General features: G+C 36.2%; 1 protein-coding gene across 2 annotated transcripts in view; it reads left to right on the top strand.

The window, feature by feature from the left end:
- Positions 1-7,931: 7,931 nt before the first annotated feature.
- LOC118271253 (head-specific guanylate cyclase) overlaps positions 7,932-24,363 on the top strand; it is a 105,001-nt gene continuing 88,569 nt past the window's right edge. For both annotated transcript variants that reach the window (XM_050695868.1, XM_050695867.1), the window contains exon 1: positions 7,932-8,136. The gene's annotated coding sequence lies outside the window, so the exon portion shown is untranslated. The remainder of the gene's footprint in view (positions 8,137-24,363) is intronic.

Below are 24,363 nucleotides of genomic sequence, written 5' to 3'. Positions count from 1 at the left end.
CACCGCACCAACCGTGCAGTCAACACTAGATCACACGACTAACGAGACTTATATCACCACGTCCTCTATCTTAATCTCTAATTACTCAATGGCGTCGACTTGTTAACGATTCTAGACTACACAAGCTAATATCATGCATCTTCAGAGGCTTTGAGGAACTGGAGCGAGAGGATCAAAGCGGAATAACAACCTGCTAGCACTTATATGTATGCTTGCAATTATAATATTCTGCTCAGTATTCATAGATAGGACTGAGGATCGATTATATAGGATCGTAGGTTGTAATCAGGGTGTGGGCTTCGGCTTAGTTATTTTTTCATGGTATAAACCGGTAAACGAGTAGACGGATCTTCGCCTATGGACATCCGAAACACCAGAGGCATTACAAGTGCGTCGCCGACCTTTTAGGTGTTAGGAATTTAAGGGTTGTCAGGGACATGGGGATTGGGAAGGGGGATAATTGGGCCTCTGGTAACCTTACTCACACAACGCAAGCGTTGTTTCACGTCGGTTTTCTGTGAGTCCGATCGAGCCGATCCATTCGTGCCGAGGCATGGCTCTCCCACACTTAAACGCACACTCTGCCTGTACGTGAACCGTACACAGTATATAAAAGAAATACTTCTGATATAAACTTGGATGCAAAGTAGCATAAGATAGTTCTGTACTTCAGCAAACTTCGTAAGTAATGGAAAAACAAACAATATTTACTGTAATCTCTTTTACCCCTTTGCTGCAAGTAAGTGAAAAACTTTAAAACCTCTTTTTCTTTTATATTTTTTTTAATCTGAAAGCACTTTCTTATAAGAAAAGTCTTAGGGTATGTTCACACAAACTGGCTGAAAGCGGATGCGCTCGCAACTAAGAAAGAGCACGCGATCGGAGCCGGTCAGCAAGACATCAAGCGCCGTCAAGCATTTAATACCCTGTAATAGGCTTCCATTGAAAATATTACTTACCTAAAAATTGCAGGTGTTACTAAAAATACACTAAAGCCAAAAATATGTTTTTTTTGTGTCTGTCTGTTTATTCACGCATCACACAAAAACTACCGATCTGATTATGATAAAACTTGGTACAATTATACTTTAATATCCTGGGCAGAACACTGAGTACTGAGAGTTTTTTTTTATTTTCCCTAAGGGGGACAAATAGATGTATTTTAAACATGTGGTGAGAGTGTGAGTGGGAGTGGGAGTGGGAGTGGGAGTGGGAGTGGGAGTGGGAGTGGGAGTGGGAGTGGGAGTGGGAGTGGGAGTGGGAGTGGGAGTGGGAGTGGGAGTGGGAGTGGGAGTGGGAGTGGGAGTGAGAGTGAGAGTGAGAGTGAGAGTGAGAGTGAGAGTGAGAGTGAGAGTGAGAGTGAGAGTGAGAGTGAGAGTGAGAGTGAGAGTGAGAGTGAGAGTGGCAGTGGGAGTGAGAGTGAGAGTGAGAGTGAGAGTGAGAGTGAGAGTGAGAGTGAGAGTGAGAATGAGAGTGAGAGTGAGAGTGAGAGTGAGAGTGATAGTGAGAGTGAGAGTGAGAGTGAGAGTGAGAGTGAGAGTGAGAGTGAGAGTGAGAGTGAGAGTGAGAGTGAGAGTGAGAGTGAGAATGAGAGTGAGAGTGGGAGTGAGAGTGAGATCTCACGCGAACGGGAACTATGCTTAAATCACTGAAGCTTTGATTTGATTGAAATTTGGAACAACAAAGGTATGAGACCCGCGAAAGGATAGTTTTTATCGCTAACCCCTATGGGATTCTTTATTTCTTTAAACCAGCGGCTGTCGCGGGCAAAAGCTAGTTAAAAAAATAAACTTAATAGAGATACGTAAAACTCGTGTATTCAACGTGATAAAAATTTGCTCTCCTCTCCGAGCCGGTCTGTGTGAGCGGACCCTTACTCTCAAGTAACTAGCTAAATACTAGCTTTGAAGAATCTGTGTGAAGTTTTAAGGCTACAGGATTTAATTTTTATATCCTTGCCTTAAGATTTTGTTTCATTTTCTGACATAGGCTTTTTCTAGTCAGTTATTTGGACGTACCAAGATTAAATTGTTTAGTTAGTATTAAAAGTCATTGTGGATCGTTATTTTTATAAATAGGCCTATTATAAGTAGCCACTGCTGGCCAAAGGCCTCTTCTCACACGCAGAAGGTTTGAGCATTAATTACCTCGCTTGTTCAATCTGCTCTTTGATTGGTTGGTTTATTCGAACTGGCCCATCAGAGCGAAGAACGCTCTCGTTTCGATTACTTTAAACGTAAAACAAATTCGTACTAAGGTTATAATTTTCTTATCAGTGCTCGTATTGTCATCGTTTTAAGAAGATTTCTTTTAATCCATGGAACAATATTCTATTCCATCTATTTTATTAAAAGTACGCCTTCTATTACCTTAATAAATATTTCCAAATAATAATAATAATTACCGAAACAGTTTCTAATAACAATGAAAGAGTATTTTATTTAAAGGTTTTCCTCAAACGAAAGGGTTAACCCGTTCAATAAAATATTTCAAGGAATCTCCAACGTAGGTTGGTAGCTGTGGTTTCCGAAATTGGGCGAATAAATACCTATAATAACTCCGCGATAAATATCTCCCGGGAGCTTACGGCTGAGTTGTAATAATAACTCGTTTATTTAATTATTCAAAGATCTGCTGTATATTTTTTTTTTCTTTTAAGTAAGTTGGATGTTGATATTCTTTTTTATATTTTGTAGTTGTCATTGTTATTCTCAATCACTTTACTTGGTAGTTAATATCGGGTGTCCCAAAATTAACGCAAGATTTGAATTTGCCGCCATTTGTGCAGTGAAGTGTTGGCAACCCTGAAAAAAAAGCAATTTGACAGCTAACAGTATAGGGTTATTAAAAATGTAGCGTTACACGATAGAACAACGTGTCTTCATTGTTAAAGAATATTTCAAAGACATTTCCAGGTCGTGTGCTCTCTCGTTTCGGTGATCAAAATTGGCCTCCTAGATCGTGTGATTTAACACCATTACACTTCTTTTTATGGGGTTATTTGAAATCACAAGTCTATGTCAACAAGCCCACAACCACCCGTGCATTAAAGGAGGAGATTCAACGCTGCATCAACGAAATTCAGCCACATTTATGCAGAATGGTCATGGAAATTTCAACAAAAGAGTGCGCATGTGCATGCAAAGCCGTGAGGCCATTTGTCCGATGTGTTATTCCATACATAACCCTATCCTATGTACTTTACGAGTCAATAAAAATATAACTATCAAAAGACTAAAAATGGCGTTTTCTATTTAATTCAAATCTTGCGTTAATTTTGGGACACCCTATATTTGTCAAAATACTATTTTATTTATTTGACTGCACGGTTGGTGCCGTGGCTGGGCAACTGGCTACCGTGCAACGTATAGCAGGTTGATTCCCGCACGGTGCAACTCTTTGTGTGATCCACAAATTGTTGTTTCGGGTCTGGGTGTCATGTGCATGTGAAAGTGTACCCATGACACAGAAGAAAATCTTAATATTCTATCCGTTTAAAAAGCCATAATATGTAATGTTTTCTAGCTAGGTCTATTGATTGGATTTTATTACTACATAATATTATAAACACATAATTACCAAAAGATTTCCTATTTCAGAGAACAGGCGTAATTTAACACAACGTAAAACACAGGTATTCAAGTTAAGAATAAAATATGAACTCAGAATTACACTTTATATATAATTCACAGTTTTACAAGAGGCCCAGTAATCCCCTTTTTGCGTTTCATACCCTCCTCATTACATTGTGAGGAGGTTCCTAACGTATGGATTCCAATGAGCGTTGCGTAATAAGAGCCGTGAGTATTAGACGGAGTCACATTCTCAATCTTCAATATTTTTTTTCTTATTCAAGTAGGTATATTGACGTAGCATATCCCTGATATATTAGGCAGTGGTATGACAATGAAAACCAACTTTTCACCTATATTTTCTTTATATTTAATATAGTCAAAATTGACATTGACTTTGAAAGACGAGAGCGCGTTTGGCGCTCTGATTGGTCGTCTTAAATAAACCAACCAATCAGGGCGATTACTTTAAATGTAAAGTACAGATCTTAAGAGCCCTTATACACAAGCGGCTTGTCGCCAACGATAGAGGTAATTGCAGCCGTCGACGACGACGCGCGTCGGTGGCAACGTATTGGCGTTGGCGTTGACGCGTCAACGGATGTCGCCACCATGTCAACGGATGCAGACAACGCGTCAACGGCAGCGACATTAGCAGTTGTAGCATCGACAGCTTGTAGCTGTAACATCGTTGCAGTTGGAATGTCCACGGCATCCAATGACGCGTCGAGGGTTGTGGCCGACGCACGTCAATGGGCCGTACCTACCTCTGCTGCTCTAAGATGTAGACAAACGTGAGTTTACAGAACAATATGAGGGTAAAATGGTAAAACAATCAACAAACAGCTTTCATCATTTACTAATAATGTTATTGAGTTCATGTGATAAAATGTATTCAAATAGCTTGTCATTAAAGTTAGATTTATGTTTTAGGCATAGCATAGCAGAACTTATAAAGAAAATAATAGGAGTGGATATAATTAATAACACGAGTCTATTTCTTGAGTGAAATATTAGGGTACTAATGGTTTTGTACACAAAAACAACTAGTTAGAAAAAATCGCGTTAGCAAGTCATTGAGATTTTATCGTGAAGCCAATTTGATGGAAATCCCGATAAACGCCGACAACTGCCCATTTGAATTGAATGTTATAAAAATAAAGTTATTTTTTGGTCACGCGAGAAAGCCTCACTCACAGTTTATGAACAAGTTTGAATAGGAATCTAATAGAATAATTCGAAAACTTTGTTTGTAAGAATATTTTATTGAAATTTACTAAAAAAGACAGCCATTTTTTTATTACTATTTGAGTATCAAATTGTTTTTCTATGTTGTGTTAAGAATATATACGAGTTCCAATACTCACATCAAAATCGGTTCAGTCAAACGAGAGATAATTGGGCACAAACATACATACATAGAGGTCAAACTGAGAACCTTCGTTTTTGAAGAAAGTTAAGAGCTACTCAATATTTAAAAGCAGAAAATGCAACGTCCAACTTTATAGAAGTGCTATTTACCTACAAACCTTTTAGATTTTTGCAATTTCCCAATAGATAGGTTTAAACGCAAACAAGATTACGTGGAGCGACTGCTATCTATCTGCTACCCACTATTGATGATACAGCATTCCTGGCTAGATTTATCAGACTCTCAGGCTTATCTTTCAACACATTTATAGATAGAACTAGACTATATGTATAGTCTGTTTGATAATGCATTTTTGTAAGATATAAGAATTTACATTTTATTAATATCGATGCCTTCCGGATAAATTAGGGTAGGTGACATTTTTTGCGATAATACATATCATTCGATAGAGAATAATTAACTGATTCTAAATACGTATGAAATTCAAAATCACAAAAAAAAACGCTTAAATCGGGGATTGGGAAGAGAAGAAAGAGCGGTAAATAGGCCTCCGGTAACCTCACAAACACAACGCAAGTGTCGTTTCACATCAGTTTTCTGTAAGACCGTAGTATCAACCTGGTCCTACCCATTTGTGCCGAAGCACTCCCAGACTTAATTATGAATATACAAACAATATTAAAATTGACACTTTCAATGATTTACCCAAGAATATTACTCAACAGCTTTTTTCAATTTGACGTTTCAAAAGTGCTTAATTTAGGATTAATTGAAATAAATGCTTTGACTTTGACAGCTAAAAACATCCAACTTTCTTGTCCTGTCTAAAAACTTTTGCCAGGGCCAAATAGTGAAGTCAGCTCACATCCTGTCTGTATACCAAATTTCATCAAAATCCGTTAAGTTGTTTCAGCATGATTGGCAGAAAAACATCCATGTATTCAAATTTTCACATTTATAATATTACCGTGTTATATTAGTATGATAGTGTGGTGTGATTTTAATATAGTTATTTAATTTATTTACCTACACTGAAAATAGGAATAAAAAATTGTGTTACAATGTGTAGATTTCAAAACAAAAACAAGCCAGCCATAGTTTTACAACTAAACCTTATTTTGCGGAAGACCCGCTGACTTCGCTTCACCACGCATGCAGTCTAGTTTGCGACTGTTAGTAGTTTTACTAGCACTGCAGAAACGATACGCTTGTTCAGACCATGTTGCACAAATAGTATCTGGTATCTAGTATTTGAATCTGGTTTTCTTGTTAAATCAAAGCAGCAACTAGTCGTCCAAGACTTACTGCATGAGTAAAATATATGGTAAAATAGTAAGTATGTATCTTACCATAAAGAGCCATCAGACTACCACTGATGGCGCCCAATAGGGCTGATACCTAATACGGAGTCGCGAAAGACCTGATTCGTTGCCGGAGCTCCAGCTCGAAGGACAGGAGTAGGAACAGGGTGGTTTTTAGTCAATTCATCAAATCAAAGTCTCTCTCTCTCTCTCTCATCAAACTCTCTCTCTCTCTCTCTCTTTCACTCTTTCTCGCCTCATCTGAAGAAAGCCTACCTTGCCTAGCCTTGCCTCCTCAAAAAAGGATGTAGTATATTGCCACTAATTACCTGATTTAAATTGTTTTACTGATAAATTTTCAGCTTTAAAATATACGTGTTCAAAGTATACTTTGCAAATATTAGTCTGTTAATGCTAATAAATAGATTAAATCATAAGCTGTTTTAGTTTCAATAATAGGAACCACCATAACAATAAAATTAATACGCAACATGCCTTTTACCCCCGAAGGGGTAAGCAAAGGTAAATTATGGCACGTAATGCATACAATATCGATATCCATTTCATTCGATCAGTTCTTAATAATAACATTGTATGTTGGAATCGAAAGTACAGTACAATAAAGTACCTTATGTGAACAAAGCAACCATTTTTTCAGATATAAAAATAATACAAGTAATGCTCATTGCTTTTCGATCACAGACAGTTCCAGATTCCCATTAAAGTGGCGTTGGGGATGACAATAAATCAAGTACTAGTCCAGACATCGAACGGGAACATTGCCTGGCAACTGCCTAATGTTTTTCAAACAGCCTGTAGGCAAGTAATCTGTCATGTGTTAAATCTTTTTATTATTACGTTTGCTTCTATCTTTTCTAGACTAATGTATTATTATTCTTTTTATATCGTCACGCCTTTTGTCCGGAAAGGGGTAGGCAGAGGTGCACATTATGGCACGTAATGCCACTGTACAATGTACATGTACACCCACTTTTCAGAATTAATGTTATAAGTCCTATGTTAAAGGGGTGAGCCTATTACCGTACATTGGGCACACTTCCAGACTCCGTGCTAGTATTGAGAAATTTTCGAAAAACCGAAAAAATCCCAGCAATACTTCGCCCGACCCGGGAATCGAACCCGAAACCCCTTGCCTGGCAGTCGCACTTGCAACCACTCGGCCAACGAGGCAGCTAAGATATTATCTATTTTAAAAATTAAAACGCGGAAGATAAATTCGTATAATATGTTATTCAATTCATAATTGAATATAGTGGGTCGAACATTAAACGAACACACCATATTTTTTACTTAAAAATGAAAAGTAAATTAGGTACCTCAAATCAATTTAGATAACGTTATCGCTTTAAGCCAAAGCTATTTATTTTCAATATCAAAACTAAACAGCTAACCGATTTCTATTCATTAAAAATTCAGTAGCACGCACCTAAAAAAATAAATCCAAAATCTCGTTACTAACCAAAAACAAACAAAAAAACAAAATTCCTTTTCTAAACGAAGATCTTTATCAATAAATGAAATGCCAGAAGATTATTCATTTTCATGAAAATGCTCCTGACATACGAGAAAACGCGACTTGAACGGAATCGCACCATCTGTGTTGAGCCTAAGCGTGCGCACATTGGAGGTAGGTATTCATAGCTCGTAGCGGCAGTATCGCGTAGACCCTGCTACGGACTCTACGTCGTGTCGGCTACGAATCGCTCGATCGCGTCCCCAATACATTACACAATTTTATCTGTGTCCATAATCGTGTTAGTGTTTATTTAAATTATCATTTTAAAAAACTAGTGTTGTGTTTTACGTGACTGTTTTTTTTTTCTGTTATTTTTTTTTTTTATTTGTGTGGCTTCACAAAGTTGCTGGACAGGTTTGTACTTAGTTTTTAAATTGGATTAATTATTTAGTTTTGTTTCGTTCGGTGGTTTTCCGAATGTAACTTTCTGGTTGGCAAGTTTATACAGTTTTCGGAATTAATGTACGGTAATGAATATTTGATTTTCTAGGGCTGTGTCAATTTACTAATTTGATTAGACAAATGCTTTGATGTCAATTAATTAATTAGAGCTCATTCGAAATCTGTTTGCTTGAGTATTTCTATAGGAGCATTTATTTTTAAACTAAGTACTTATTTATATTAAAACGGTACGTGATAATTTCCAATTACAGTAAAAATCAGAAACGTTTTTTATATTTCGTATTTTTTGTATATTTTGTATTGTGTAGTAATACGATTGTATTATGAATTTTGCGTTTTATCGCATCGCTGTTAATCTGATTACATATTTTAAATATTTTGCCGAGGAAATCAAGAAATTTTCTTTTAAGTTTATGTCGCACTTACTTAGGTTATTTAAACACAATGTAGGATTATTTAGAAATGTACAATATTCTTGTAACCAAATGATTCTCCTTGGTTTTTTTTAATATTTGAAAATAGGGTAGATGACTAAATGTCCGTCTTATAGATTATTTTAGAACATTTGACACCTATAATATATTATTACCTATTTTTTATTTTCTTTGAAATGTTGGGTGACGTAGTTTCTTGGTACGTTTTATACACGTAGAAACGACGTATGTATTTGCCCTCACTCCTAAACTTTTATTCGTTTTTAACTTAGTATTTTTATCTTATAAGGCAAAATAAAAAATACGTGTCTAATATTTTTTGTTGCCTAACTACCTAATAGATTTTTTATTTCCATACCCTGTCATCATCCCTATTGTAGCTGGTCTGGCATGTTCCTAATTATTATATTGTTTTTTTAATTCTATGTTAAGTTGGTATTGCGTATGGTCATGCACTATACCATAATTGTAAAAAACCTCAAAGTGAGACACTTAAAACGTCTATTATATCGTAATTACTTCAAGTCTTGTTTCACATTTATTGAGTGGGCAGTTCTCAGTAGAAACTGATATTTAACCCTTAAGGAAAGTATATTTATTTCTATAATTAATAAAACGCTTTCAATACCACGGCAACTAGATATTTTTTTGGAAAACTCCGCCTACTTATTTAAAGTAATAATTACCTCAAGTAATTATAATAATTTAATTAAGAACTGTTTTAATTATCAAATTATTTACGCCTAAACTCACGCCTTTGTCCTTTACAGGTGGGTAGAAACTAATGAGCACCATTATACCTAGTTGTACTTCATAGTCCAGTAGCGAACCGTCATAGGCTTAGGCTGATGTTAACTATATGTGTGTATGCCTCTATCTGTAAAATCCAAGACCAAACAAAGATCATGGTGTTCGCTAGTAATTAATAATGTCTCTTTTAATAAGCGCTAAAAGTATCGTCGTGGTTTTTTCCTCTTAGGGGTAGGCTGAGGTGTACATTACATAACGTATTGTCACTATACACAGGTTATACCCACATTTTAGAAAGCACGTAAAGCCGTTGGTCCTGCGCCTGATCTATTTTAGGTCATTTCGTCCCATTGGGTTCAGAGAGAGCACTGGTGTTTGCGAATACGTTTGTGTCATATAATATTTATTTATTTAGTACATGGAAGACTTACTAGTCTAGTTAGAAAGATTGGCCACCGCGATCGAGAACAAACGGGAGATTTATTATTTATACAACGTGTAACAAAATGCCTGACTGCTGACTGCCTCGTTGGCCGAGTGGTTGCAAGTGCGACTGCCGGGCAAGAGGTCTCATAGTTCGATTCCCGGGTCGGGCGAAGTATTACTGGGCTTTTTTCGGTTTTTCGAAAATTTCTCAAAAGCACGGAGTCTGGAAATGTGCCCGGTATATGGCAATAGGCTCACCACACTAGTACATGGGACTTACAACATAAATTGTCAAAAGTGGGTGTACACATGTGGCATTACGTGTCATAATGTGCACCTCTGCCTACACCAAAGGGGATAAAAGGCGTGACGACTATGTATGATATGTATGTAATAAGCGCCAAAAGTATCGTCACGGTTTTTCCCCATAGGGGTAGGCTATGCACATTACAGAACGTTCGCCACTATACACGCACACATGTCATGTTATACCCAAATTTTGGAAAGCATGTAAAGCGTTTGGTCCACCTGGTACTGTTCAGGTCATGTCTTGCACAGGTATTAGGTTCAAAGAGTGCAATTGTTTTTGCGCACACATTTATGCAATATAATATAATATCTCCTAAGTGGGATAGTCTAGTTAGGAACACTGACCACCGTGATTAAGATCTATCCGGAGATTTATTAGGTATTTTTTAATGTAGTATGTAACTATATATGTATGTATACTAGCTATATAGTATACTCATGGTTACTGGCTCCATCCAAAGATTGTCTGAAAGAAATTGCATTCTGCAATAAGACTCTTTGTTTTATGGTGTACAATAAAGTATATAAATATTTTTTTTGTGTGACATACTAAATTAACTAAAAATCACGGTTTACTTACGTAAATTAACGGAGAAACGTTCTACTAGTTTTGAGTCACAGAGGGACTCTTCATCATGAGCAACAGTAGGCTATGCTACGTCTGCGAACTTTTCTCCAATTTAGCTTTTTTCCGAGTAAATCGTGATTTTTAGTTAATTTTGTATAAGTTAATATGTATTATATACGATAGAGGATAGTGTATCTTACATCACATTACATTAAATCTATATCGTACTTTACTCTCAGTTGCGATAAAAATAGACGTATCACTACGTAGAGATTGCATAATATAAATAACTAACATGTGGAAATTATTTTAATCAGTTCAAATAATAAACATTAGGTAACTAGTCTGGAATTTCATTTCAATACAAATATATAAATTGAAATATGTCTATTTGATTAAAACTTGTATCAAATTGTAGCTAACAGTTTAGTTTATATTTATGTATAAAAATAGCTGCCATTATGGCTAGATATTTATTTGCGAAAACTGATTTACCTGGAATGCAAATACAAAATAACATTTCAAATTTTAGTAAAAAAATATTTAAAATATCGAAATGGACATTCGAATATCATAAATGATTGCAAATAAGTAATGACACAAAACGTGGATAGAAAACGTGATAATAACAAAATAAATATTCGTATTTCGAACGAACGTTGAGCGAAGTTGTTTATGGTAATTTATATTTCCTGAAGTCTCTGGATTTGTTTATGGTTAGCAATAAAAGTTACGTATGGTTGATTTCGGCAATCGCTGATTAATTCTCCGCTACTCGTTAATTTATTTTAAGATTTTTATTTATATCTTATTTACTGGTTGAGAAGATATACATATGTCTGTTACGTATGGGAAAGTCCAACGCGATATACGTGTGGAGAATGGCTATTCAGTTCCTGAGTATTGATAACATTGATTTGATTTGATTTCAGCCATGATCGTCCCACTGCAGGGCAAAGGCCTCCATTTTTTTTACGGGGAAAATCATCCAATTACTTCTCTCGACAGGGCAAGGCGAGACGGAGTACCAGACTCTCACTGACTAAAAACCACCCTGTTCCTACTCCTGCTGGTCGAGCCGGAGCCCCGGTAAGCTCGCTAGGTAGTCCGTAGCTAGGGAAAAAGGCCTCCCTACCCTCCTTCCACTCCTCTCTGATTAAAGCCTTTTGCGGACAATCCTTGTCATAGATGTTGAGTTCGTTAAGCGGGCTCCACAAGTCTTAGTCGTGAGTTTTGTCCACCTCTCGTCCGACATGCGGCAGACGTGACCAGCCCAGTTCCACTTCAAGCTGGCGGCTTTATGACCAATGTCGATGGTTTTGGTCGAGGAGCGCAGCTTGATTATCAGTATTGATAATAGCTGTAGTTATAAGTAATATGACAATGATATAGCTTTGGCTTAATAGTTCAGTCAGGTCGCTGAAGGGGGCGTAGTTGAGCCCGTTGTGTTGTCACGGTTGCTGAGATGATGTGCCATGGACATGGTGCGACGGGCGACGGCACGAAACCGTGCATTGATTCTAATTCATAATCAAAACTTAATTCACTGGATAAAGTCATCTGCAAGTATGTTGGAATGTTCCATGGTATTTTGGCTAAACCTACATCAAAAGCAGCAACATTTTTATAGGTATAGTTTCTTTTTAAAATAGTAATTAATATTTAGAGCACTGTATTTTTTGTAATTTATTTGTTAAATAATTTAAGGAAGTATGTCCATATTTATAAAAGTACGATAGAATTGATATCGTGTACAAAAATCCCTTAAATATAAAAGATTAAAAAAAGACTTAATTCACGCCGCGACATACATATATTATTACATGTATGTATGTATGTTACGTAGAAATGTCCAAAGTTTGCAACTAGGTTGGGATCGATATTAAGTGTGTTCCTTAACTTGATTTCGCAGAATAGTTGTTACGGAACCACTGAGCTACGATACAGCAATGTTTTAAAGTAAAATATCGATTTATGCCATTGAAAGTGGACATGAAATTGTTGATCATCTGTAGGTCTGTGACCACATTGCTTGTGGCTAGTGGTGGGCCCACGACACATTTCAGCACATTTCATCAACAGCTAATGGCCACTGCTGACTAAAGGCCTCTTCTATTCTCTCACACGTAGAAGGTCTGAGTACTAAAAAACCACGCTTGCGATTTCAAACATATAATCAGAAGTTATAAACCCCGATTTTCTCACGATGTTTTCCTTCATCGTTTGTCAGTGATCTCTAAATAATCTTAGAAAGTAAGTCACATTGGTAGGTTTCGAAACCGCACCTCATACATGAGAAGCGGACGTTTTAAACCTCGGTCCATCACGACAATTCCTTTCAATTCGTCTTACAAATGTTTACACTTATGACTTTGTCACTATAAATTCAACTCTGTCTTATCTAACTAAACTAAGAAGGAACACTGAAACAAGCTCAGAGGTCTTAGAGACAAAACATTACAGCACACAATGGAAGTATCTAGCTAGTTTAGTTGAAAAGTCGTTAGTGTACACGTGCGAACTAAAGGAAAACTTACAAGACTCTAGTCTGATCTGTCGTTTGTTTAAGTTTGGACTGTAAGTTAGAGAGTATAGAGTATATTTCTGAATGGCAACTTTGTGACGCAATTATTGGCATACGATTTTTGGTAGGAATATTGAAAAAAAAGTAATTAAATATTGCGACAATCGGAGCTGCATACTACCTAGCGTAAATAAGTAATGGGGTTTAGTGGGGCTCCGGCTCGAACAGCAGGATTAGAAACGGGGTGGTTTTTAGTCAATAAATAAGAGTCTGACACTCCCTCTCGTCTCGCCCAAGGCGGGAGAAATCATTGGATGATTTCCCACCCTAAAAAAGGGATATTTTTTCTATAAAATGAAGCCCTAAAAACCACTATCGAATAAATAGTATAAAGACCTTTTTACACAAGCTGAAAGCAACACACATTCCTCTCTAAATTATCAGCACAGAAGAATTAACAAAACACAATAATACACAAATACATAATAGCAAGAGGATGATAGGTCATACAAATATTTGTATTCTGTGGTATTCGATACCGTTATACGCGCAGCACTAATTAATCAGCGGTCGAGCTGAGTGTGCGTCATGACTCATGATAATTTCACAAATTGTACGCACAACACTAGTGTCATTAGTTATGGGTTCGCCATGTCGTTTTCATTCTGTTCTGTACTATTATAATAACTATCGTGAGACATACTAAATTAACTAAAAAAAGTCACGGTTTTCTCGCGTATATGAACGGAGAAGAAGCTCTACTCATTATTTAGCAAAACTTAACTGACGGGCAGAAGTCAATCATCGGAGCTGTGAACTACCTAGCGGTTTACCGAGGTTCCGGTCTTAAGAGCAGGAGTAGAAACGGGTTGGTTTTTAGTCTATAAAAGCCGGACACTCCTTCTCGCCTCGTCCAAGGCGAGATAAGCACTAGAGATAACTTTTTCCTTTTAAAACAAAGAGGTCGATCATCGTCATCATCAGCCTGTTTCTTGGAGACGAGATTGAAAGATTTAGAAATAAAACATTACCAAAGTAATTTATATGATCTGCCAACGTACTTTATTCTGTCCACATGCTTAGCAGTTGCCATTAAGACCAATCAAGCCACGAGGTAATTCAAGTACAATTATAGCACATTGTAATTGAGTACTGTAGTATCTAATACAGCGGGTGCGAGCGCATTGTTCCTCGACATCTTGATTAATTGGGTAAGCACACATACCTCAATAAATGTGCGGAGAAATTGATCTCTCGTATATTGGGAATTGTGAAGATGCTTGTCTGAATAGGGCGTCAGACATTTTGGATTCATTGATTTTTTAAATATGTCTTTGTAATAGTCTTACTATTTGAATGGTCGGATTAAAGTAAAAGTTTAAAGCCAAGTGTCTATTGATTATTATGAACCATTGGAGTGACATGAAACTTATCTAAAATATAATTATCACGCGAATATGTCGTGTTAACTAATTCATTCAATTTTTATTTAATAATAGGTACAGGGTAAATCACATAATATTATATTATGCTCAATAAAACTATACACGTAGTTTGTCTGTCAAGAATACACCTAGATAAGGATGTTTTTCCACCAGAAATATGCTATGTAGCTATGCTGCGAGGACAAACACTAAACTATGAACCTATGTGACCGTTTCCACTGATACTTTTTCCCTTTATCTCTCATATGCAAACAGTAATAATATACTTATTTTTACTGTTTGTTGTACTTTAACCAACCACAAAATCATCAAAATAACAACAATAATTTCACATTACTACTTCAGTTCGAATACTAAATAATAAATGATTTCCTTTTTATTATTTCCCTTTGAAGAAATAAAAATTAGTTTGCCCCCAGTACAAAGAGACAATAATATGTTTAGGCTCGAAAAAAAAAAATCGAGAACTCATCAAAATTCTTAGGACGTTTAAGAGGAAATTTTTCATTTTCTTTCAAGAATTACTCTGTAGGTACTTGAAGGTAATAACTTTTCTTATGTTTTTTTTTTTATTTAACTCAAAGAGACTTAGAAATATTCGGATGTGAAGAAACGATTTTTTTTTAATGTTTGTTTGAAGCGTTTTGTTGATAAGGGTCAATTTACTGTGTCAAAGCTCGTTTTCTTTTTCGCGTGGTAGGTAGGTAGTAGTATTACCAGGGTTCCAGCTCAAAGCAGGAGAAGGAACGGGGTGGTTTTTAGTCAGTAAGAGTCTGACACTCCCTCCCGCCTCACCCAAGGGGGGAGAAGTCATTGGATGATTTTCCCCCTCAAAAAAAGGTAGGTAGTAGTATATACTTAGCTTTCAGGATATTATTGTTATAACTAAATGTAAAATCTCCTATGTCGCCTCTGTGTATTTTTAGACTAGTATCATAGCTTATCCAAATACATATAGTACGTATTATAAAGTTGTCGTAATCGAGCTAATTGAACTCACACTAAAAATTCGTCTCACAATAGAATAAATGACTAATTTCTATTTTAATTTCGGTGTTGTAGATTATTTAAAAACATTAGAAACGTAATTTTGGTTCGTTTTATCTTAAAATGATAAAGTAAAAAAATATGTGTCAAATATTTTATTCATACTTAACTAACGAATTAAATACATTTTTAATTTTCATACCCCGTGATCTATTGGGTTACCTATTGTACGTAATATAAATCTACAAAAATTTCAACTCACAACCAATCTCCAACATATAAAATATTCCTCAGAAAAATATCAAGACCTAGGACCTAATATGAAAGTCTAGGTACGCGATACATAACATAATGAACCTGTCGATACCTGGCAGCCTCGAGTATTGCAATAATCTGCCGTATGCGTTACTGCTTGACCCATTTCGATATCGACAGTCATGATTTGAGTGGCTGAGAGTTCTAATAACATCGCCGGGAGAATTACAAGTGCAATACTTTTTGTTACTGTCACTGGTGGGATTATTTTATAGGTCTAGGTTTTGTTAGTTTGTGGAATAGGTAGGCCTCATCTAGTTATTTCAAAGATTGACGTGTAAAAGTGTTGTTTTGTAACCAACTTGCAGAAATAAATAATAATCATTGCTTATCAATATTTCGTTGATGTGTAATTTGGCCTTTTTTGTAATGTGAAGAATTGACTTTATTGAAATGTTTTACTATATTTCGGCGTACAAAAAGAGGCGTGCTTCCATTAATATTGGTATTAATGTAAACTTACAAGTATAGGGTGTTTTTCCTCTAGATATGTGTTATGCTATATTGCTGTGGATGAGTTTGGCTTCTACCAATCATATTGATCGGTACAGATAGCTTAGCACTGATGTTTTTATATGGAAAGATGCGTGCTATGTATGACTTCCCTACTATTGATACATCGCATACTCGAGTTGCGCATTTTCACTTTCATTTTCGGAAAAGGTCACATAGTTTCACAGTTCACCTAATACATTTTCGTAGCATAGCTACATAGCATAGCTCTAGTGCAGACATATTCTATTTAGTTCTAAAACTAACATCAACGTTTAACAAATGTACAACAAGTACAACGTAATAATACTGTCTTATCAATAACGCATACTTTCACGTTACAGCTAACGTAAACTTATAAGTCCGCGTTAGTGTTACGTTAACCAGTGTTATGAAAAAAACGATGCGAACGAAAACCGTTTTGTTTACGTCAATCCGTAATTTCATGTGTAATCTGTTCTATATATTATGTTGATATTTGAGTGTTGAAAGATTGGAATAAACCAAACAATTTTGTTCGATAAGTGTGCTATCAATCAAATTTTCATGTTTTTCTGATCACCTGATCGATTGCGTGTTAGACAAAGATGTTTAAAAGATAGCGTCTTGCTTGACCTAATTTGTAAGATTAGTTAGGGAGTAAATTCGAATTAAAAGATTTAAAGATATGGTAGTTTATGTACTCACTAGATGGCAGCTCTGTCGTATAAAGTGTATAATGTACCTTTAAAATGTTAGAAAGTTTGTGTATTGACCATCTGTTATGGGTTTATGAGTAAGGGTTGACATTAAAAACCTAACATTAGAAGTTTATTTTACTTTTTAGGGTAAAAATCAATTGTCCGCCGCTGACCAAAGCCGCTTCTTGCACGAAGAATGTTTGAGCATTGATCAACACGTTTGCTCAATACGGTTTGGCTATTTCAAACTTATAACTAGAAATTACAAGTCCGGTTTCCTCACGATGTTTTCCTCTACCGTTAGTCAGGAGTGTCAAAAGGAATAATTATGCTTAGAAAGTACATATAATTCGGAAAAAGTTACGTTGATACTTTGCCGTTGAAAGGTTTCTAACCCACCATCCCTCATACATGAGAAGTGGGCATCTTAAACCTCCTCAACAAAATTCTAAAAAGAACACAACTTAAACATTTTAATTCTCCATTATTTTCACAATGCACTTAAAATACGACTAGCGATTTTATTGCACTGGTTATAGATCTGCAATTTACTTGCATGCCATAAAAGTATTTATTACTCTGCCACTTTCTGGAAGTTTTATGTACTAAAACTGTCAACTAACTGCCTTAACGATGAGAACTGGCCAATAAATGACATAATAATATGCAGTGAACTGAAATAAAATTAAAAAGAAAAGATATTTATAAGATAATTATTATGTTATCGGCTTACTCACGTAACTCTTTGACGAGGAACTCGACTAGTTTCAAGCCATGCTAGAGGCTCATATTCATGAGCAGCATTTCACGACACACGACGCGGCGATAGGTCGACTGACCGACAGATAGACATTATTAATATTATTATATTAGGTATATTTGCTTTGACGTTCAAAATTGCCTTCCTGGTCTATTTAAAATAAATAATTTTGACTTTGACTCTGACTTTGGTACTCGTATAAGCCGATTCTGAGAATCACTAGTTTCACACTAAGCCAACATCAAGGCAATCGGATTATGTTATTCTTAGAATACGGAATGTTATTAAAAGGTACATATAATTTCAAGAAATGTAATAACTTCATGTTTGAGAAATTACAAAACAAAGTTCGTGTAAAATTGAGCTCTATAAGAACATTTCAAATGATACACAGTACTCTTAGTACTATTTGAGTTTGACTGCACGGTTGATGCGGTGGCTGGGTAACTGGCTGCTGTGCAACGTGTAGCGAGTTAGATTACCGCACTCTCCACACTCTTTGTGTGATCCACAAATTGTAGTTTCGGGTTTGGGTGTCATGTGTATGTGAACTTGTATGTTTGTAAACTCACCCACCACACAAGAGAAAATCCTAATGTAGGGCATGGTTTTAATTAAAAACTTTCTTTACGAAAATATCGCTGCAGGTAAATTTTAGTGAACTTATAATAAATATAAAGTGTCAAGGTGATAATTTTGGCTTTAATGAAAGTATTCGAATAGCGTCCAGGTTAAATATAAAGTAAAAAATACAATAGCGTGACTATATCGCGTGTTTCATATTACAAATGTAATTTATGTACTGTTTTTTATAATTAAATGTCGTTTCTCATATTGGAGTTTGTATTTAAAGTAATAATTGTTTTATTTTAAATATACTCAGCTAAGCTATGTTTTTTATATGGAAAGATGCGTGCTATGGATGGCTTCCCTATTATCGATACATCGTATATTCGAAGCTGTGCATCTTCCTCGCACAGTTATATAGCTTGGTATCAGTGGAAACGGTCCCAAGGTTTCACAGCTTAGCTACATTTTCATCTTCATAGCATAGCCACATAGCACATCTCTGGTGCCAAAGCATCCTAATGGTGAAATTGGTGGCAGTATACATCAACTGACTTTCAGAATATAACATTATAGTAGAAGATCCTCTAAAATTAATAATTATGTCGGAATTATTTTACAAAATATTTGAATTTAGATCTTAGTCCTTGGTAACAAAGAAGGCTTTGGCACGACAAAGATATGAGCTCAAGGTATTTGCATTCTCTCTGGGTTAATAATGATGCGACAACAATAATGTGTAACGCCCCTAGTTTTCCTATTTCTTCTGGCCTTATCCCAACTAGGTTAGGGTCGACTATGCAGCGGTAATTTTATTTCATTCAGCTGTAATTCCTCGTGTAGGTACTGATAGCCATGTAAAATCACGTCTTTTATCCCCAAAGGGGTAGGCAAAGGTGCACATTATGACACGTAATGCCTCTACAGAACGTATACCCACTTTTCACCATTTGTTTTTTAAGTCCCATGTAATAGAGGGTGAGCCTATTGCCATATACTGCGCACAATTCCGTGATAGTATTAAGAAATTTTATAATATTTTGTCTGGCCCGGAAATCCAAAATCGGGTTTAAAATGTCAATTATTAAACTTTTCACAATGTGCACATCACTTCAGCTTGTATAACTTTTCCAATAGGTTCTTATACACAGTTTACTCAAACAAAGTTAACCATTATAACAGACCTATATTTCATACTCAAAATATAATATATTCCCTTAGAACTTCACCCTTTATTTTCAATCCATCATCTGTGTGTAATATTGAGTAAATTCCCGGTCTTTATCGAGTTTCCGAGGCCTTGGAGTCGCCTCGCTTGTGCCGCGACCTCGGCGAAACTGCATATCCGTAGTTTAGTTGTGACATGAATTTTGTTACAGACATGATCTTGTTAGGGTGTAGCGGTTCAATGGTATTGTGCTAGTATTTTATATTATGTTTAAGTTAACTTGATGTTTTAATGGTGAGTTTAGTGTTGAGTTTATAGAACGAACGAAATGAGGTAACGAATGGAGTTCTTGCTCGTTCTTCTTCATTCGAAGATACTTTAGAACGAGCACCTAGGTGCTCGTTCTAAAGTATCTGAAGCTGCTTCACTGACGAACAGACTGACAGACTAGTTTTATTTTTCTATTTGTTGACGTTTCAAAAATACTAAGTATATGTTTTAACTGGAATAAATGATTTGACTTTGATTTTGACTTTAAAGTGCTACTGTTAAATATTTGGATATAGTAATGCTTAATATGACACTTTATTTTTCGATTTTTGAGTTCCAATGTTCCTATATTAGCCATAAGACTACCACAGATGTGGTTCAGTAGGACTGATGCCCGACTCGGAGCTGCGGACTACCAAGCGGGTTACCGGGGCTACGACTCACATTAACAATCTGTTATTGGGCACTGCTGACCCAAGGCCTCTCTCATGCAGAGAAGGTTTGAGCATTAATCATCACGCTTACTCACTGCGGGGTGGCAATGTATATTCAGAAATTATAAGCAGCCCAGGTTTCCTCACGATATTTTCCTTCACCGTTTGTCAGTGGTGTCTATCTAATCTTAGAAAGAACTTATAACTTGGAAGAAGTCACATTGGTACTTGCAGTCTGGGCCACAACAACAAGCAAAAACTGTATACACACTCTTAAATCATTGTGTATTTTCGTGTTTATGAAAGCGAAATGATTTGTTAGTAATTTCAAAACAGTTTTATTTTTCGACTTTTTAGTGGAACTTTTGATGTGTTAATTAATGTGAGATTTTGTTTATTTCCTTTGAAAAACTGATGACGACATTGTGCAGACGTAAGTGCTTTTATTTGGTGGTTTGTAGATGTTAATGTAAACTACTTACATTCTCTCGGTTTACGATCGGATTTTGAGAACAACATGGCTGGTGTTTGACCTTGAATGTTTTTAAATAATATTCTAAACGCGAAAGTGATTTTTTCTGCAGTTATTCGGTTTATCATACTTTTCTTTTTGTAAAAGGAAAGTCATCCAATGCCTTCTCCCGTTTTGGGTGAGGCAAGAGGAAGTGTCAGACTCTTACTGACTAAAAACCACCACGTTCCTACTCCTGATTTCACCCGAAGCCCCAGTGACCTGTTACGTTGTCCGCACTTCTGGATCAGGCATTAGCCTTATTAGGCCCCAACTGTTAGTTTATCATGCTGGATCAACAGTCTACAACTGTGGACCCGATTTTGTTGTTCAAATTTTCGTAGAAATTTAGACGAAAAAATAGAGATGAATTACTAGAATTACTTACAAGTAAAATTTTGAATAGAAATAGAATGGGCTGTTCAATATATGTTCTAGTCATTTATACAAAATTATTTTTATTAAAGTAACCAACCTATTGGCTACTGATGTTTCTAACAATATACTGATGCAATAGAAGGTAGAATTACTATATATTTATTCATATAAATAGGATGACTGGTAATTAGTGAAGGATACTTAAACAAGTGATTTTAATTACTCATGATTACAAACAAGTTTCCCAAAGTAAATTTTCGTGTATACTCACTAGTTTTATTTTTATCACAATAACAAATCAATTTGCGCGCGCGTTCTTTCGCATGATCAGCTGTTAGCAGCGAGGCGCCCGCGCCCGTGTTATCGGAAGACTAGTCAGTATTTTGGAACTTTAATATGGAACTATATAAATTTTGTGCGCGTGCTAGTGAAATTTTGTTGTTTTCTAACGAGTATACAAAAAAGTTTATTTGCGAAAGTTATTTGTAGTCACGAGTAAAATCACGTATTAAAATATCGTTCACTAATTACCAGTCACCATATATTGTCATTCATTCAATATTTCCACCATTTAATACAATACTTGATAATAATCTGTCATCACTCCAATTGAAATTGATTATTAGGTCATAATAATTGAACCAGTACGTTGTGACTGCCTCGTTGATCTAGTGGTCGCCTGCATGGCTACTGAGCTGGAAAATTCTCGATAGCATGGAGTGATATGTTTGCATATTGTATGGGAATAAACTCAGTTCTCTATATAACATTTGTATTGACATAATATTCAGTTACTTGAACTACAGTCTTTTGAATAAAAATGATGACGGGGTACGAAAATTTGAAAATCTATTTAGTCCCTCGGTTTAGGTAATGAAAAAATATTAGACACGTATTTTTAATTAAGTAAGATAACAATACTTAGATAATACCAAAGTTGGAATACCAAAGTTGGAGCAAATACGTCAAATTTTCTACGTAGAAAATGTATCTAGGAGTGACATCATGCGATATTATGCGTTCGGAGCTTTGATTGGTTGGTTTATTCGAGCCGGCCAATCAGACCGCAAAACGCGCTCCTGTTTCGATTACTTCAAACGTAAAGCAAACTCGTACTAAGGATACTAAATCATACAAGAAAATATCTCCAACACATTTTAAAGTCACCTATCCATCTGTAACAAGATCACATCAGAGTCTGACCCACAAAACATCGAGAGCAAATTGCTCCTCCCGGCATAACACTCCATCTTACCAACGATATTGGAACTCAGAGCAGTGGGCTTTCAAACTGTAACTAACTAGCTTCAATTTGCGGTTTTGCCCACGTTTTTGAACCTTTTTTGGGGATAAATTGCAAACTTCGTTGGTTAATAGGTAGTTGAAAGCGAGCCCGTCGATAATAGGGTCCTTGGGTCGACCGGTCGAGTAATAATGAGTTTCTAGTAGCTCAAAGTATTAATTTCAGGGGCTGTGTAATCAAATGTGACTGTTGAGTGGAGGGTGTCCGATTTGGTGTTGTTTTGTTAGTGTAGGTAATTGTTTACTTTACTGTCTTGGATTTGATTTATGGATTGAATATTCTTTGTGAAAAAAATGTTGACGTTTACAAACATAATAATGTCTTTCGAGCGGGATACATTATCCATTGACTTCTCCTGCTTTGGGAAAAGCAAAAGGGAGTATCAGACTTTTACCGACTAAATACCACCCGTTCCTACTCCTGCTTTTCGAACCGGAACTCTAGTAACCAGCTAGGCAGTCCTCAGTAACATAATAATGACTTAGTGGTATTATCGTCACTATTATCATTACCTGAAACATTGTTAGCCAGCCTTAAATATTAAGGTAGTTGCTTCTCATGCCATCATCAAAAACCAATAAATAGCCACTGCTGACCAAAAGCGTCTTCTCGCATGGGAAGGTTTAAGAATTAATCAACACGTTTGCTCAATACGGATTGGCGATGTCAAACTTACAATTAGAAATTTTAAGCTCAGTTTTCCTTACGATTTTGCCTTCACCATTTATTAATGGTGTCTAAATAATTTAAGAAAGTACTCTATAACTCGAAAAAAGTCACATTGGTACTTGTCGTTGGTTGATGTCGAACCCGCGCCCTCGTGCATGAGAAGCGGACGTCTTAAACCTCCGGTCCACAACGACATGCCATAATATCTCACTATTACACTAATTGATCTAAAATGTAACTGGCGAGAAGACATTTGGTTACAGTTGGTATGATAGCTAACAGTATTTTTCCCCAATATCATTTTAGGCAAAGCAAAACACTACACTAGTACTTCCAGAAACATTAGGAGAACAGTTGCTTGTAATATCATTATTTTTTATCACTTTTATTATATAATTAGTCCCTCTGTAATATCCGCGCACTACCAAATACTAGGTACAATTAGAACTATGAAATTACAAAGCTTTTTCCATTATTATATACAGGGAAATAAGGAATTATTTCCTTACGGATGTTGCATAAAAGCGTTAGGGTGATTTTCCAGTAGAGATGTGCTATGATGCTAAGATCCAATAGCTACGCTGTGAAACTATGTGACCATTACCATCGATACTAAGTTATGTAGCGTTGCGACTAAGATGTGCTATGAAAATGGGCTGCCGTCAAGTAGTATCACGAGGAAGATGCGCAGTTTGAGTATGCGATAGGGAAACCACCCAAAGAACGCATCTTTCTATATAAAAACATATCTTATTTGAACCTGTTTTCACCAGTGCTAAGCTATGTGTACCAATGAATATGATTGGTGGAAACCAAACACCTCCACAGCAACGTAGCATAGCACATTTTCCAGAGCTGCGGACTACCTAGCGGGTTTACCGGGGCTCCGGATTGAAAAGCAGAAGTAGGAACGGGGTGGTTTTTAGTCAGTAATAGTCTGACACTCCCTCTCGCCTCGCCTAAGGCGAGAGAAGTCATTGGATGATTTTCTCCCCTTAAAAAAAAGCTTAGCACATCTCTGGTGGAAAAGCCTTAGAAGGTAGAAACCAGGGAACAGGGGAACAATATTGCGGGAACACATTTAAGCGGTTGTAAGTGGAACTTAATGGGTACTTAACTTAGTTTGTCTGCAATTTCTGTGTTATGTTTTAGATACGAGTAGTGTGCCGTACGCGGAATTTAAGGAAAA

The sequence above is a fragment of the Spodoptera frugiperda genome, chromosome 9 (genome assembly GCF_023101765.2).
Source record: "Spodoptera frugiperda isolate SF20-4 chromosome 9, AGI-APGP_CSIRO_Sfru_2.0, whole genome shotgun sequence".
Taxonomy (NCBI): Eukaryota; Metazoa; Arthropoda; class Insecta; order Lepidoptera; family Noctuidae; genus Spodoptera; species Spodoptera frugiperda.
This window is presented reverse-complemented; position numbering and strand designations above follow the sequence as displayed.